Genomic DNA, 13,174 nt, shown 5'->3' with positions numbered 1-13,174 from the left:
GGCCGTGCCCCCTCAGTGCTAGCACTGTACCCGTTACGCACGTTATATGTGCAGGCTGTACCTCACCCTGCGAGGCACTGCTCTCTGCAGCTTGGAGATGCTCAACTGCTTGCCAACGATCACAAAGCGCTCCTGTGGTGGAGATGGGACAGAGCCCCAAACCCTGAGAATTTCCCTGGCAAAGCGCTGCCTCCTCGAGCTGTGTCAAAGGGAGAAGAGATTCGTTTAATCGAAAGAGAAAAAGATCAGTAAGGAAAACGTGGTGGGGTGGCGATTAGAAAATGACACGAAGTTATAAGGAGTTAAGAATTTTAAAAAATGGGATTTACAAGCGGCCATCCCAAAGCAGGTTAGGGGAATGAGTAGGATCTTATACAATCTGAATTGAGTTCCAATGGTGTTAGGTATTGCATGATGGATAAGCACATTATGGGGACAGTTAAGTGCTTTTTGGCTACACTGTTAAAAAAAAAAACAACAAATGGCAAGCCTGACATTTCAAATGAAAGCTCTCATATGCTGTCCTGCCCTTTAGCTCATGGGATCAATGGGATGCTATTCTTATTCGAATTATTACAAGCACTTTTCTCAGGGTGCCCAATCAAGATCCATAACATGATGGCTTTAAAATAAAAATTCTCATCCTTGTTGTCAATTAAGACCTAATTTTTCTGGCATTGGGGTTATGTTTTTTAAAAGTTAGAGATACATACTAAAGTATTTTCACGTGCTTTAAAATACTCCAGCCCACCCACTCCCCCCAAAACATGACAGTATAGATGAAACAATATTGCAAACTGTTGAAAAATGTTAGTTATCTATTGCAGCAAATTATCACAAACTTAGCAGCCTAAAGCAACACAGATTTATTACCTCAGTTCCTGTGGGTCAGGTGTCCAGGCACCTGGGGTTCTCTGCTCAGGGTCTCACAACTGCCAGCAAGGTGTTGGCCTGGCTGCATTCTTGTCTGGAGCTCAACTAGAAAAGGATCCGTTTCCACACTCAGGTCACTGGCAGCATTCACCTCCTTGCACCTGTAGGACTGCTGGTTGTCAGCTGGAGTTGGCCATCAGCTCCTAGAGAGCACCGGGAGTTCATTGTCACGGTGGGCTTCCCCAGCATGGCCACTTGACTTCAACAAGCCAGCAAGGAGAGGCCCCAGAGTGAGTCTGCTAGCAAGATGCAGTCTTACATAACATAAGTCATCACACAGAGGAGACATCAAATGTGCCATATTCTGTTGGTGAGAAAGCCAATCACAGGTTCCCACACACTCGGGGAAGGGGATTATAGATACAAGAGAATGGACATTAGGGTGGGGAGCCACTCTAAGGGGTGTCCACCACAGTGTACAAGCAAGTCCAATATGCTATTCTTATCTACCACATCTACTTATGTTTATGTTTGAAATTTTCCTTAATCAAAAAGAATTATTCCCTTTAATTATATCTGAATTTTCCATTGCAAGTAAGTTTCTAGATAAACTGATGTAATTGTTTGCGGTTCTCTTTCTAGGAGTTCCTGTTTCTTCCCACTCCATGTACTCAGAGCTATGGCAATTGTCATGTAGGACCCATACCTAAAGAGGCCCATTAGAACCTAGCATGATAGCCACAGATTTGAGCTTGCCACCTAAAAACTATAAGGCAGGAGAGGGCTCACTCACTCATTCATTCATTCATTCATTCATGCCACATTTATTTAGAGGCCTAGTTGGTGCTAAGTACTATTTTAGCAGCAGGGATATGAAAGGATCCAAGATGTTGGGGGGCTAGAGGAAGAGGTAGGGAGACAAAACAATGAATGCAAACAATGAAGTCAAATAAATGATAAGACAATTTCAGAGAGCAGTGACAGAAATGAAAAAAGCATTGTGGGATAGACAGGTGGAGCAAGAGACCTCCATGGAGGAGACCTTGGGCAGAGAACCAAATGATGAGAAATAGCAAGTGCAAAGGCCTTAAGGCAGACCCAGCCTGGGAAGGCTCAGGAGTACAAAGAGAGAGGATCAGTGGTAAAAGGTACGACTGGGAGGTGTCTGGAATGGGTTCTACATGCACTGGGTAGTCACTTAATTCAGGACCACCATTGTATTAAGTGTCGGGTGGTCAGAAAGAATAACAACATACAGTATATGCCCTCAATGAATATATAGATTCCAAACTTTAATGCTAGGAGGACCTCAGTGCATCTAGAAATACAGACCCAAACACTTGTTCTGCATCTGAGGAAGCTGAGGCCCCGAACTGAAGTGACCTGCTAAAAATTCTGTGAGAATTCCTCACACTATGAAACAATCTGTAAATGAATTTGAATTGATGTAAAACTTTAGGAAACTCAGGAAGAATTTGTAGTGCCTGCCATGGGCAAAGCAATGTGAAAAGAAGTTGAATGTGGCAGAGAAGCTACGGTCTAGTTCAGGAGACAGGATGGATGGAGATGCATGAGAAAGTAAAGGAGGAAAGAGAATAATGGACTACAAATAACTATTTTCTGGAGTATCGTCTCGTATTAGTCAATATCCTATCTTGGCTCTTTACATACAGCGTGTCCCAAAAAAATGTATGCACGCTTTGAATAATTATAAAGGCAGTGTTCATTAAGATACATTTCATTTTCAAAATGTAATAGAACCTACAGACAAAGTGTGCATACATTGGGGGCGGGGGAGAGGGAAGACACCCTGTATTTAGTTCATCAAATCCAGAGAACAACCCAACAAGGCAAGGAGGAAACTGAAGGTCAGAGAAGTTAGGTGATTTGCTCAAGGTTCCAGCTAGGAAGTACCCAAGCAAGGACTCGGGGCCCAGTGTCTGTGTCCGGTTCCCACTTTTTCTATCCAGTCCACCCCACAGAGGAGAGAGTGTACTGTGTCTGACTACCTGCCACGTGAGTAGAGTAGCTTCCTTTCAGAGGAAGGAGAAACCTCTGAGGCCTAGACTGTAACCAGGTGGGACGCTGGGACTGTGACAATTCGGATGGGCCGAGCTAGAGGGCTTAGATCTCAGGGAAATGGGAATGGGGGGGAAACGCGTGATGTCTAGCTGGAGTAGACTGGGCTTAGGAGGGGGTTCCAGAAAACACTGCTAAGATATTCCGGAAGCGAGATAGGGAGGAGAAGGAGCCTATGAATCTCGGAGTGAACAAGTTACACTGTGGGCAGCCGAAGCTCAGCCCCTCCAGGGCATGGGAAATGGCACAGAGCCTGCCTCGTGCTCACCCCACCTGCGGAGCGAGGAAGCTGGATTTTATCCACCAACCTGCCTGTGATTAGTTAGAGTTCCTTCCGGGAGCATTCACTCTTTATCCTCTTTACAAGACCACCCTCCTACAGCTACCAGAGTAGCACGCAGAGCACCAAGATGGCCGGCCCTCCCTTGACAGTTGGCGGGATCTTTGATTCCAGTGGGTCTTTCCCTGTTGTCATCTGACGAGGGGGCCACTGACAGCAGGGGTTATGCTATCCACGAAATTAGAGCTTTGTGCCTTTCATCTGAGCAGCTCAAAGCATTCCACAAACCCACCTGGGTAATACTCAGCACCCCTCCAGGCAGCCGGGAGGAAGTGCGGGCTTATCTGTGGTGCAAGAAGATACTCAGATCCGAGAACAGTATGTGGGGCCCGCAGGAGTCTGCGCCCTGTGTGCTCAAAGTATGTAGATGTCAAAGGCACATGGTCCTGGAAGGAGAACTTTGAAATGACCAGAAAGGTACTTCCTCCAAGTCTGTGATGGCAGGAAGTAACTGCTGAAACTCCCAGACCAACAGAGTTCCTCAGAAAGCCAGACACCTGAATTCCCGCCAACCCGGAGGCCTGCTCCCATTTTCACATGTCTCAGCACATCTGGGAACATCTTGTAGCAAAACACATAAGGTGTTTAAAGTAATAAACACAGCACTACAAGAAAAATTGGATGAAAGAAAAAAATTTAAAATGTTCTTGTAATTTCCTCAAGTGATTTTTTCTTGCATTTTAGCACTAAAAAATACTTTAGTGTTTTTATAAAAATAATACATATGCATTGAAAAAATATTAGAAAGAAAAATTATATTACACATAAATATTTAAAATGGAAAAGTTCAAAATACCAACATCTTAATCGTTAACATTTTGTTGACCATCCTTATATAGTTCATGTATGCACACATACACACCTATTATCATTTAACAAAAATAGGATGGTATCATGCATGCTTTCACACTGTATGCATATATATATATATATATATATATACATATATACTGTATATATAACTATATATATATATATAATCATATTATTTTGCCGCTTAATCTTTCATCCCCACTCCTTCCCAAGTTTGTGCCCTCCTCCAGGCTCATATAATTACAGGCAAACATACGTACACACATAGATACAGCCCATATTCCAATTTTATTGTCTCAACAATGTCCTCTATAGTCCATTTCCCCCAGTTCAGGAGCAAACGTGGCACTCAGACATTAGGTCCCTTGAGTATCCTTCAATATGGAACAGGCCCCCACCCCTCTTTTAGTTTCCTGCTTTTGACAATTCAGAAGAGTACAGGCATTTATTTTGTGTGTGCAGTGTTACTAAGTTTGGGTTTGCCTGGCATTTCTTCACAGTAAAATCCAGGACAGGGCTCCCAGCAGGCTCCAGTCCTGTGCACGCAGGCAGCATCGCTGAAAGCCTGTGCCTGGGTCAGGCCTGCTGCTCCTCTGGGCCCACAGTTAGCTCCAACCCTGAGAAGAGCATTTTGGAAGAAGCACGTCCATACTGCTTCCCGCTGCAGGTGCTGGATAAATCTGGAATGTGCCTGAAGCCCAAGCCCAAGCTGACACCCAAATACGGACACTTGTGAATTAAGAGGCAAAAAGGTATGCACTCAATTTTTAAGAAACAAAAGTTATGAAGAGGCACACGGCTCTCAGACTGTTTTGTTGGTGGCTTGTCAGACATGCACCAGAACAGTCAACATCATGGTAAAAGGAGACGCTCTGTATCCTCGATGAGAAACAATTCTACTGAGATCACACCCAGGCAGGAGACCCCAGAGTCCAGCGCTGAGTTCTACAAAGTCTATTTCCAAAGGCGAGAGCCCTGCCTCTGTTTCCAGAACACCTACATCTGGACAGTCAGTGCCCACATGCTCCTCTAAAGACTTGAACAAAACAAAGAAATGCTTATCTCAACCAAAAATGCTGCGTAGCCAGAAAGAATTCCAAAAGAATCCACAGCGGATTTCAGAAATTTCTTCTCTCCTCTCTAAAGAATGGATTCTGAGTAATGTCTAAGGCTACTTCTGAACTAAAGCTAGTCAGTGGAACAATGTTTGACTTTTATTATTCTCTGAATACATAGAAACCAGGTCCAAAAACAGGCTTTTTTTTTTCATCCTTGGCATTTCTGGGAAATAAAAACCTCATTGAATGAATAATTGAAACCTACCTACCTCAAAGGTAGGTTGTGAGATCAAAAAAATATGTGGAAGTGCCTTCTAAGTAGTCAATTCAATTGCAGGTATTAATCGTATTCTTTTCCCTTTTCTCAGCAGTTTTCATTGTTCATATTTTCTTTCAAAAGAAAATTGAGATCTTTATGAGAGTGTCTACTTACTCACAAGTAAGTAGTTTACTGTTGAACTTAGGGGTAGAAGTTAGTAGTTTAATAATAAAATCAGGAGGGACAAGACAGACTTATTCAAATTGACTTTTTTCCACCAAACTCACCTTAATTACAATCCCTCTATCCTATCTAATAAAGAGGGGTATGCTAATTGACCTTAATACTATCGCAAAGATGGCAGCATCTACAGCCAATAAGGAGGGAATATGCTAATTGACTGCCACGCCCTCAAAGATGGCGGTGCCCATAGCCAATAAGGAGGGAATATGCTAATTGACTGTCATGCCCTCAAAGATGGCAGCACCTACAGCCAATAAGGAGGGAATATGCTAATTGTCACACCATCAAAGATGGTGGTGCCCACAGCCACAAGACGGCAGTGCCCAGTCTCCTCAGCCCCGCCAGGGCAGCAGGCATGCGGCACCTGCCTCCGGGGTCCCCTCAGCCCCCCAACCACCCAGGGCTGGCCCAAGGTGCAGGCAAGCCTCAGATGACGGCTGCCCAGCTGCCCCAGGCCGCCCGAGGCTCAGGTAGCCAGGGCTGGCCGAGGCTTGCTCCACTGGCAGTGGCAGCAGCAGAGGTGTGATGGGGTGTCGCCTTCCCCTGATCACCGGGTCGCCTCCCGCCCTGAAGGCTCCCTGACTGTGAGAGGGGGCAGGCCGGGCATGAATTTTCATGCACCGAGCCTCTAGTGGATAAATAAGAGAGAGACATTGATTGAGCACCCTTTAATACAAAAAATGAATTTATATTTTTCATTCAATGCACATTCAAATAAAATTCCTTGTCAATATTTCTTTTCTTTTGTAAACCTATGACTAATATTTGAATCTTTCCATACTTCCATTTAAAGATAAAATTTGAGCAGTCTTGGATTTAGATTAGTGTCCTCCAATCCCCTCCTCATCGTCTAGTGAAAAATCAGCAGTAAATGTTGATGATAATGAAATGCCAAATGCTGGCGAGGAGGTGACATAACAGAGTTCTCACAGACTGCATTCATCCGGTGCTATTCAGAAGTGACAGGTACAGCACAGTCACTGAAGCAGTGTTTTTTTTGATAGTAAAAAGAATTTAAATTTGAAATAACATATATGTCCTAGATAAACTATGGATTATTCATACAATGGAATATTATGCAGAGTGACATGGGAAAATTGGAACTATAACATGTAAATTTCAAAACATGTAAATTAAAAAAATGATATAAAATGAAAAGAATTTTGCTGAAGGTTACAGACATCTATTATGTTTTTATATGAATTATAATAGGGCCTACCATTTGTGTTTATATACGTGTATGCGAACTTTCAAAAAAATCCAAAGGATGCCAAACTGAAAATGCGGGATATTTGTTCTCTCTGAAAAGGAAGGAGGAAAGAAGAAAAAGAGGACCCAGAGTTTAAGCTGCATGATTGACACAGGGGAAATTGTTATATTTAATAGCTCAACTTTTTTAAAACTCTACAATATTCCTTCACACATTTTTGAGGAACAGAATTTTCTTTCACGTCCACAGCCTGATATGTTTAGAAATGAATGAAAGTGTTTTCAAACAATGCATCTTCTCAGATAAAAACCTATTCTTTAGGAACCAGCAAATGGAAGGGAATTTTCTTTTGACCTTTCCCACTCTGTAATTAGCAAGTCCCTTTCTGGCCTTGTCCCGCACTGATGAGGAAGGTCTGTGTCTGCTCACTGAGGTACGGAATGGCACTTCGTCAGCAGGGTTGACTATGGAGGCTTGGGCAAAATGCGAGAGTCGTCAAGCCCGGGTTAGAAGGAATAGCTGGGAAAGTAAGGTGTGTCTCATTCGTCACTGCAGTGGTAGTAGGGTAAAGAGCTGTCACACATTAAAATTTGTTGGGCTCCCTTGACGGCTTTGTCCACACATACTAGTAAAACCATCACCGCAAGAAAAACTTGACCATGTTACCTGATCTCAACCAGCTCTTCTCTGTTAAATATTTACTACCCTCCTGGCAAAAGGGGAAGTGGCTAATAAAAATTCAATTCTCTTAACTTTGGCATTTTAACAGGGAAACAGATATATCTGGATTAATACCAGTGTTTGGTGAGCTTAGGGCAAAGTTTTGAAAAATCTCTTGTAGGCTGAAAAAACAAGAGTATTGAAGGGGACAACCGAGAGGAAAAAAGCGGATGAAGTCTGTATGATATAAAAAATGTAGTTTGACCCTTAAAAGTGTTGGAAGCCCAAGGTAAATTTGAGTAATACTGGTGAGCTATGTCAACATTCCTCAGAGGCCCCAGAATAACCAGTAGTGTGTGTGCTGCCGCGGTGAGCAGGCAATAACCAATTGTGGCGTCTCACGGGGAAGCTAGCATTTAGTCTGCACCTTTACCAAAACTCTACCCACCCTCAGTCAAAGGTATACAAAGAAAATTTCAGCCGAAACCGGTTTGGCTCAGTGGATAGAGCGTCGGCCTGCGGACTGAAGGGTCCCAGGTTCGATTCCGGTCAAGGGCATGTACCTGGGTTGCGGGCCCATCCCCAGTGGGAGATGTGCAGGAGGCGGCTGATCGATGTTTCTCTCTCATCGATGTTTCTGGCTCTCTATCTCTCTCCCTTCCTCTCTGTAAAAAATCAATAAAATATATTAAAAAGAAAAAAAGAAAAGAAAATTTCAAAACCAAGGATAAAATGCAACTTCCAAGGCATTGTTGAAGTGTTTGAAAAAAAAATGGCATGCGTGAAGAATCATTTTTTGAAAATATATGTTATGGGGTGAAGTATGCCCCATGCACCCCCGAAATTCCTATGTTGAAGCCCTAATCCCCAGTAACTCAGAATGTGGCTGTGTTTGGAGATAAGGTATTCAGTCACGGTGGGCCTTAACCCGTTTCACAGACTTACACGGAGGCAGATATGTGGACACACAGAGAGATGATGGCTGCCTCCAAGCCAAGGAGAGAGGCCTCAAAAGAAACCAACCCTGCTGACACCTTGATCTCGGATTTCTAGCCTCCAGACTTGTGAGAAAATAAATGTGTGTTGTTTAAGCCACCAGTCTGTGGTACTTTGTTTTGGCAACACTAGCAAACGAATTCAATATAGTACACTAAAAATGATGGTCAAAACCCTTTAATATTTAAGCCATATTGTTGAATTTTAAGAAGCATGCTATCAGACACTTGTATTGAGCAATCCAATTTTTATAAAATCGTGGAACTATATACATAAATACTAGAGGCCTGGTACACGGATTCAGGCACCGGTGGGGTCCCTCGGCCTGGCCTGCGGGGATCAATGGATCTCTGCGCTGCCACAGCCTGGCCTTACCCGCCAGCTCATCGGGCTCCAGCCCGCTGTCCACATGTCAATCCCACACAGCACAAAGTAGTGCGTGAAGCGGTAGGTGGCCGGGGAGGAGCCCAAGCCCAGGCTGGGCTCCCGCACGCTGCTCCCCTCATCCTGGCCCCCCTGCACCTGCCACCACCGCTGGGACCCGCAGGGGGAGTGTCCGCAGGAGAGGATCGCACTGCCGCAGCTGCGCTCACCAGCCTTCAGCCTGGCACCTGGAGCCTGGCGCCTGGCGCCTGTCAGCACTGACCAACAGGGGGCAGCTCCTGCATTGAGTGTCTGCCCCCTGGTGGTCAGTGCGTGTCATAGCTACCGGCTGGTCATCCAGTCGTTGGTCATCCAGTTGCTTAGGCTTTTATATATAGAGATAGATTAAAAATGTCATTGGTGATGTTTTGTGTGATTTGAATTTTTTTCTCCATTGGGCTTTTCTGTGTTGGTCCATTATTTGAATAAGCATGTGAGTGGCAACAGTCAAGTGGGAATAAATATATAGAGTAAGAAAAGCCTGTAGCTCAGGGCAGAAGCTTGGGGAACGCTGGTATTTAAAGGACAAAGGTGGGAGCGAGCAAAGGCAACAAAGAAGGATCCGCGGGAGAGGAGAAACCCCGGGGTCTAATTCCAGAGAAGCCGGTGGAGGGCGGGTGCAGAAGAACAGGGTGCTCGCTAGTGGTAAGCACGGCAGAGCTGCCTGGAGGTCAGGCGGGAGCATGTTGCACCGGGAAGCTGGGAAGTCATTTCCTCGGGGAGCAGTTTGAAGGAGGCAGGGCCAGTTTGTGAGGGTCTGTGGGGAGAATGGGCAGCGAGGAAGGAAGGCAGCAAAGCCATGAATAGTGAAGAAATGACAGACCCTCAGGAACTGAAGCACGCTGTCATCGTCATACTAAGAATAGCCTGAATACACACCCAGGATGTGGAGATGCCTGTTACCCTAGAAACCCAGGGAAGGGTACCGTGGCAACATGGGCAGCTGTTTCTTCATGGTACCAGGTGTTTCTAGATCCATTCATTCTAGTGTAATCTGTCAATTAGTCTGTAGTCTGTGCTAAGTGGGAAGATGTTTCTATGAACCACAGGTCTTGACGGTGAAATTTCTTCATAGCCCCTCTAAGCTAAGGGGTTGGCAGCAACCAGCAGAACTGGTTCCTAGACAGGTTCCATAATGGGGCAAGAACGTGCTTGGAAATGTATTTGACGACAGGAATGTGCCTTCTCGTCTGGTTTCCCTATCTTTTAGCCAGGTTCCCTTGGGATGAGGACACACAGACACACAAAAACTGAATAGATAAAGACAGAAGGAGAGAGAGGCAGAGAAGGTGTGTATTTAGAAAGTGTGCCAGGCACCACTCTTTCTCCCTGTATCTTAGCCAGGTAGCCCTAGGATGATGTGTCATCAATGTTATAAGAATACTAGAGGCCCGGTGCACAAAAATTTATGCACTGGGGGGGGGGGGGTTTCCCCCAGCCTGGCCTGTGCCCTCTCACAGTCTGGGAGCCCCGGGGGATGTCTGGCTGATGGCTTAGGCCTGCAGGGAGCGGGCCTAAGCTGGCAGTCAGACATCCCTCGGGAAGCCCAGGAGCCCTTGGGGGATGCCTGACTGATAGCTTAGGCCCACGGGGAGCAGGCCGAAGCTATCAGTCAGACATCCTTAGTGCTGCCAAGGAGGCGGGAGAGCTCCCACCACTGCACCTGTGCTTGCAACCGTCAACCCGGTTTGTGGCTGAGTGGAGCTCCTCCTGTGGGAGCACACTGACCACCAGGGGGAAGCTCCTGCATTAAGCGTCTGCCCCCTGGTGGTCAGTGGGCATCATAGCGACCAGTCGTTCCTGGTCATTCCACCATTAGGGTCAATTTACATATTACCCTTTTATTACATAAGATATATGTACACACTTACCAATCTGTGGATTTGAGTATCATGTCCTAAGCAGCATATTGCCAGCTTCACTTGTATGATTTACTTTTTACACAATCCCAATTAGGTAGGTACTATGACTGCAGCCTTTTTATAGATGAGGAAACTGAGGCTTAGAAAAAGTTATGTTATTTGAGATCACACAAACTACATTTTTGTTGTTGTTAATCCTCACCTGAGGATATTTTTTCCATTGATTTTTAGAGAGAGTGTGAAGGAGGGAGGGGAAGAGAGAGAGTGGGGGAGAGAGAGAGAGAGAGAAACACAATGTGTGAGAGACACATTGATTGGTTGCCTCTCGAGCATCCCACCGAGTCTGGTACATGCCCTGGACCGGGAATTGAACCCAAGACCCTTTGGTGTGTGAGCTGACACTCTAACCACTGTACAACACTGGCCAGGGCAAGATCACACAGGCTACTTGATTCAAGGTCATTTCCTGGGTACTGCCGAGGGCACGAAGTGTCCTTCAACACTTTATCCTTGGCTGGGGAACCTGCAGGGTGCTGCTACACTTAGGCACACACCGAGTTAACAACACCTATGAGGAGAATATCAATGCTGTGGGGGGGGGCGAGGGGCAGGCGTTCCCTCCAGGTGGGGGCAGCAGAAGGTTTCTCAAGGCAGGTAGCTTTAAACTCTGGCTCTGAAGAGGAGGAAGAATTTTAATTAAATGGAGATTCCTTTTACCACAAAATCAAAACATCATCTTTTTTTCTACTTTTCTCTGTGTTATTCCTTCCCAGCTCCTCTGAAACTATCTCTGAACAGCAAGGCATCGCTGGCTCCCTCGTCTTCTTGTTCCCATCATCTCTCATTTCCTTCCGGACACTGAAATTCCCTGGCAATAGCAGGCAGAGCTGGGCATGCTCAGAGGCTCGGACGCCAACGTGGGCTGTCATTGCTACACCGCGGGGGCAAGGGTAACCTGGTCACAGTGACTTCATAAAGGACAAGAGCCACTTTCCTTCGGACAGGGACCTCTGAGTGCTGTGCCCACCACTTCCAGGAAGGGCATTGTCTGAGCAACCAGAATCCGCCCTGGAGGCAATTCTAGGCACAGCTCTGCCCCAGGGTGGAGGTGTTGTCTGAATTCACCATTAATAGTTGTCTGTTACGAAATTCTAAAGTTCTCTGTCTCTTTAACATTGGATGATGGAGAGGTTAAATGGTCAATTTCATACCTGCTCTGCCCTGGGCATTTGGCTGGGTGTCTTCCCAGCACTTCCTGGCACCCACCTGACGCTGTGTCCTCCAAATCTGTCTCTGGTTGGCTGAGTTGCTTTACCAGAAAACAGAAAGGAGTTGTTCAAGTAGATTAGTTTTTAAATGATTAAAAACATTGTCACTTGCTCACCATCAGAAATCTGTAATTCCGAAACCTGAATAATACAGGAGCCCAAGAAAGGGGACATGTTGAGAAAGGTCTGTAAGCAGTGAGCATCTCTGGCCAGCTCTAGAAAACAAGCCAAAGATATTGAGGAAAAATTCCAAAGAGTCATTTGCTCTTATCAGAGACAAACTATTAATTGTGAGAAGGAACACTGTGATAGTCTGTTGATAGCAGCTGGCTGAAAGAAACCGTAACAACTTAAGAGAAAAAAAACTCTCAATAGACCCAGATTTTCACATGTTTGACTTGTAGAAAAGGCTTAAGATCTTCAAATCCTCATTCAAACACATGTAGGATATGAGGAATTACATCCTCATTCAGAAGGGGAGTTTAGTTTTAAGAACAGTTTAGATCAGTGATGGCGAACCTATGACATCAGAGGTGACACAAGAACTCATTTTTTTGGTTGATTTTTCTCTGTTAAATGGCATTTAAATATATAAAATAAATATCAAAAATATAAGTCTTTGTTTTACTATGGTTGCAAATATCAAAAAATTTCTATATGTGACACGGCACCAGAATTAAGTTAGGGTTTTTCAAAATGCTGGCACGCCGAGCTCAAAAGGTTCGCCATCACTGGTTTAGATTATATAAATGAAAAAAACACCTTACCTCTAGAATTACGATAAAAAATAAGATACTACAATGATTTCAACTAACTATCCTGGAGCAGGCTGGACCATCACAACAAGTGAGGGACCATTCACAACCTTCCTTGCAACCTGGTCCCAGGTCATGTACCCAAAGAATGCAGCAAGGGGCGCTGGGAAAACCAGAGCAGCAGGATCTTCACACATTTCCTCTGTGACTGTTATTAGTTTAAATCTGGACACCTCAAGGGCCACTTCTTCCCAGTTTCAAAACAATGCTATGTCATTACTGTTTCCTATGGAAACCGTTTCCCTAGGCGTGGCGACGCATGTCTGAGCAGGGCC

Source organism: Myotis davidii, unplaced genomic scaffold (genome assembly GCF_000327345.1).
Source record: "Myotis davidii unplaced genomic scaffold, ASM32734v1 scaffold1494, whole genome shotgun sequence".
Lineage (NCBI taxonomy): Eukaryota > Metazoa > Chordata > Mammalia > Chiroptera > Vespertilionidae > Myotis > Myotis davidii.
This window is presented reverse-complemented; position numbering follows the sequence as displayed.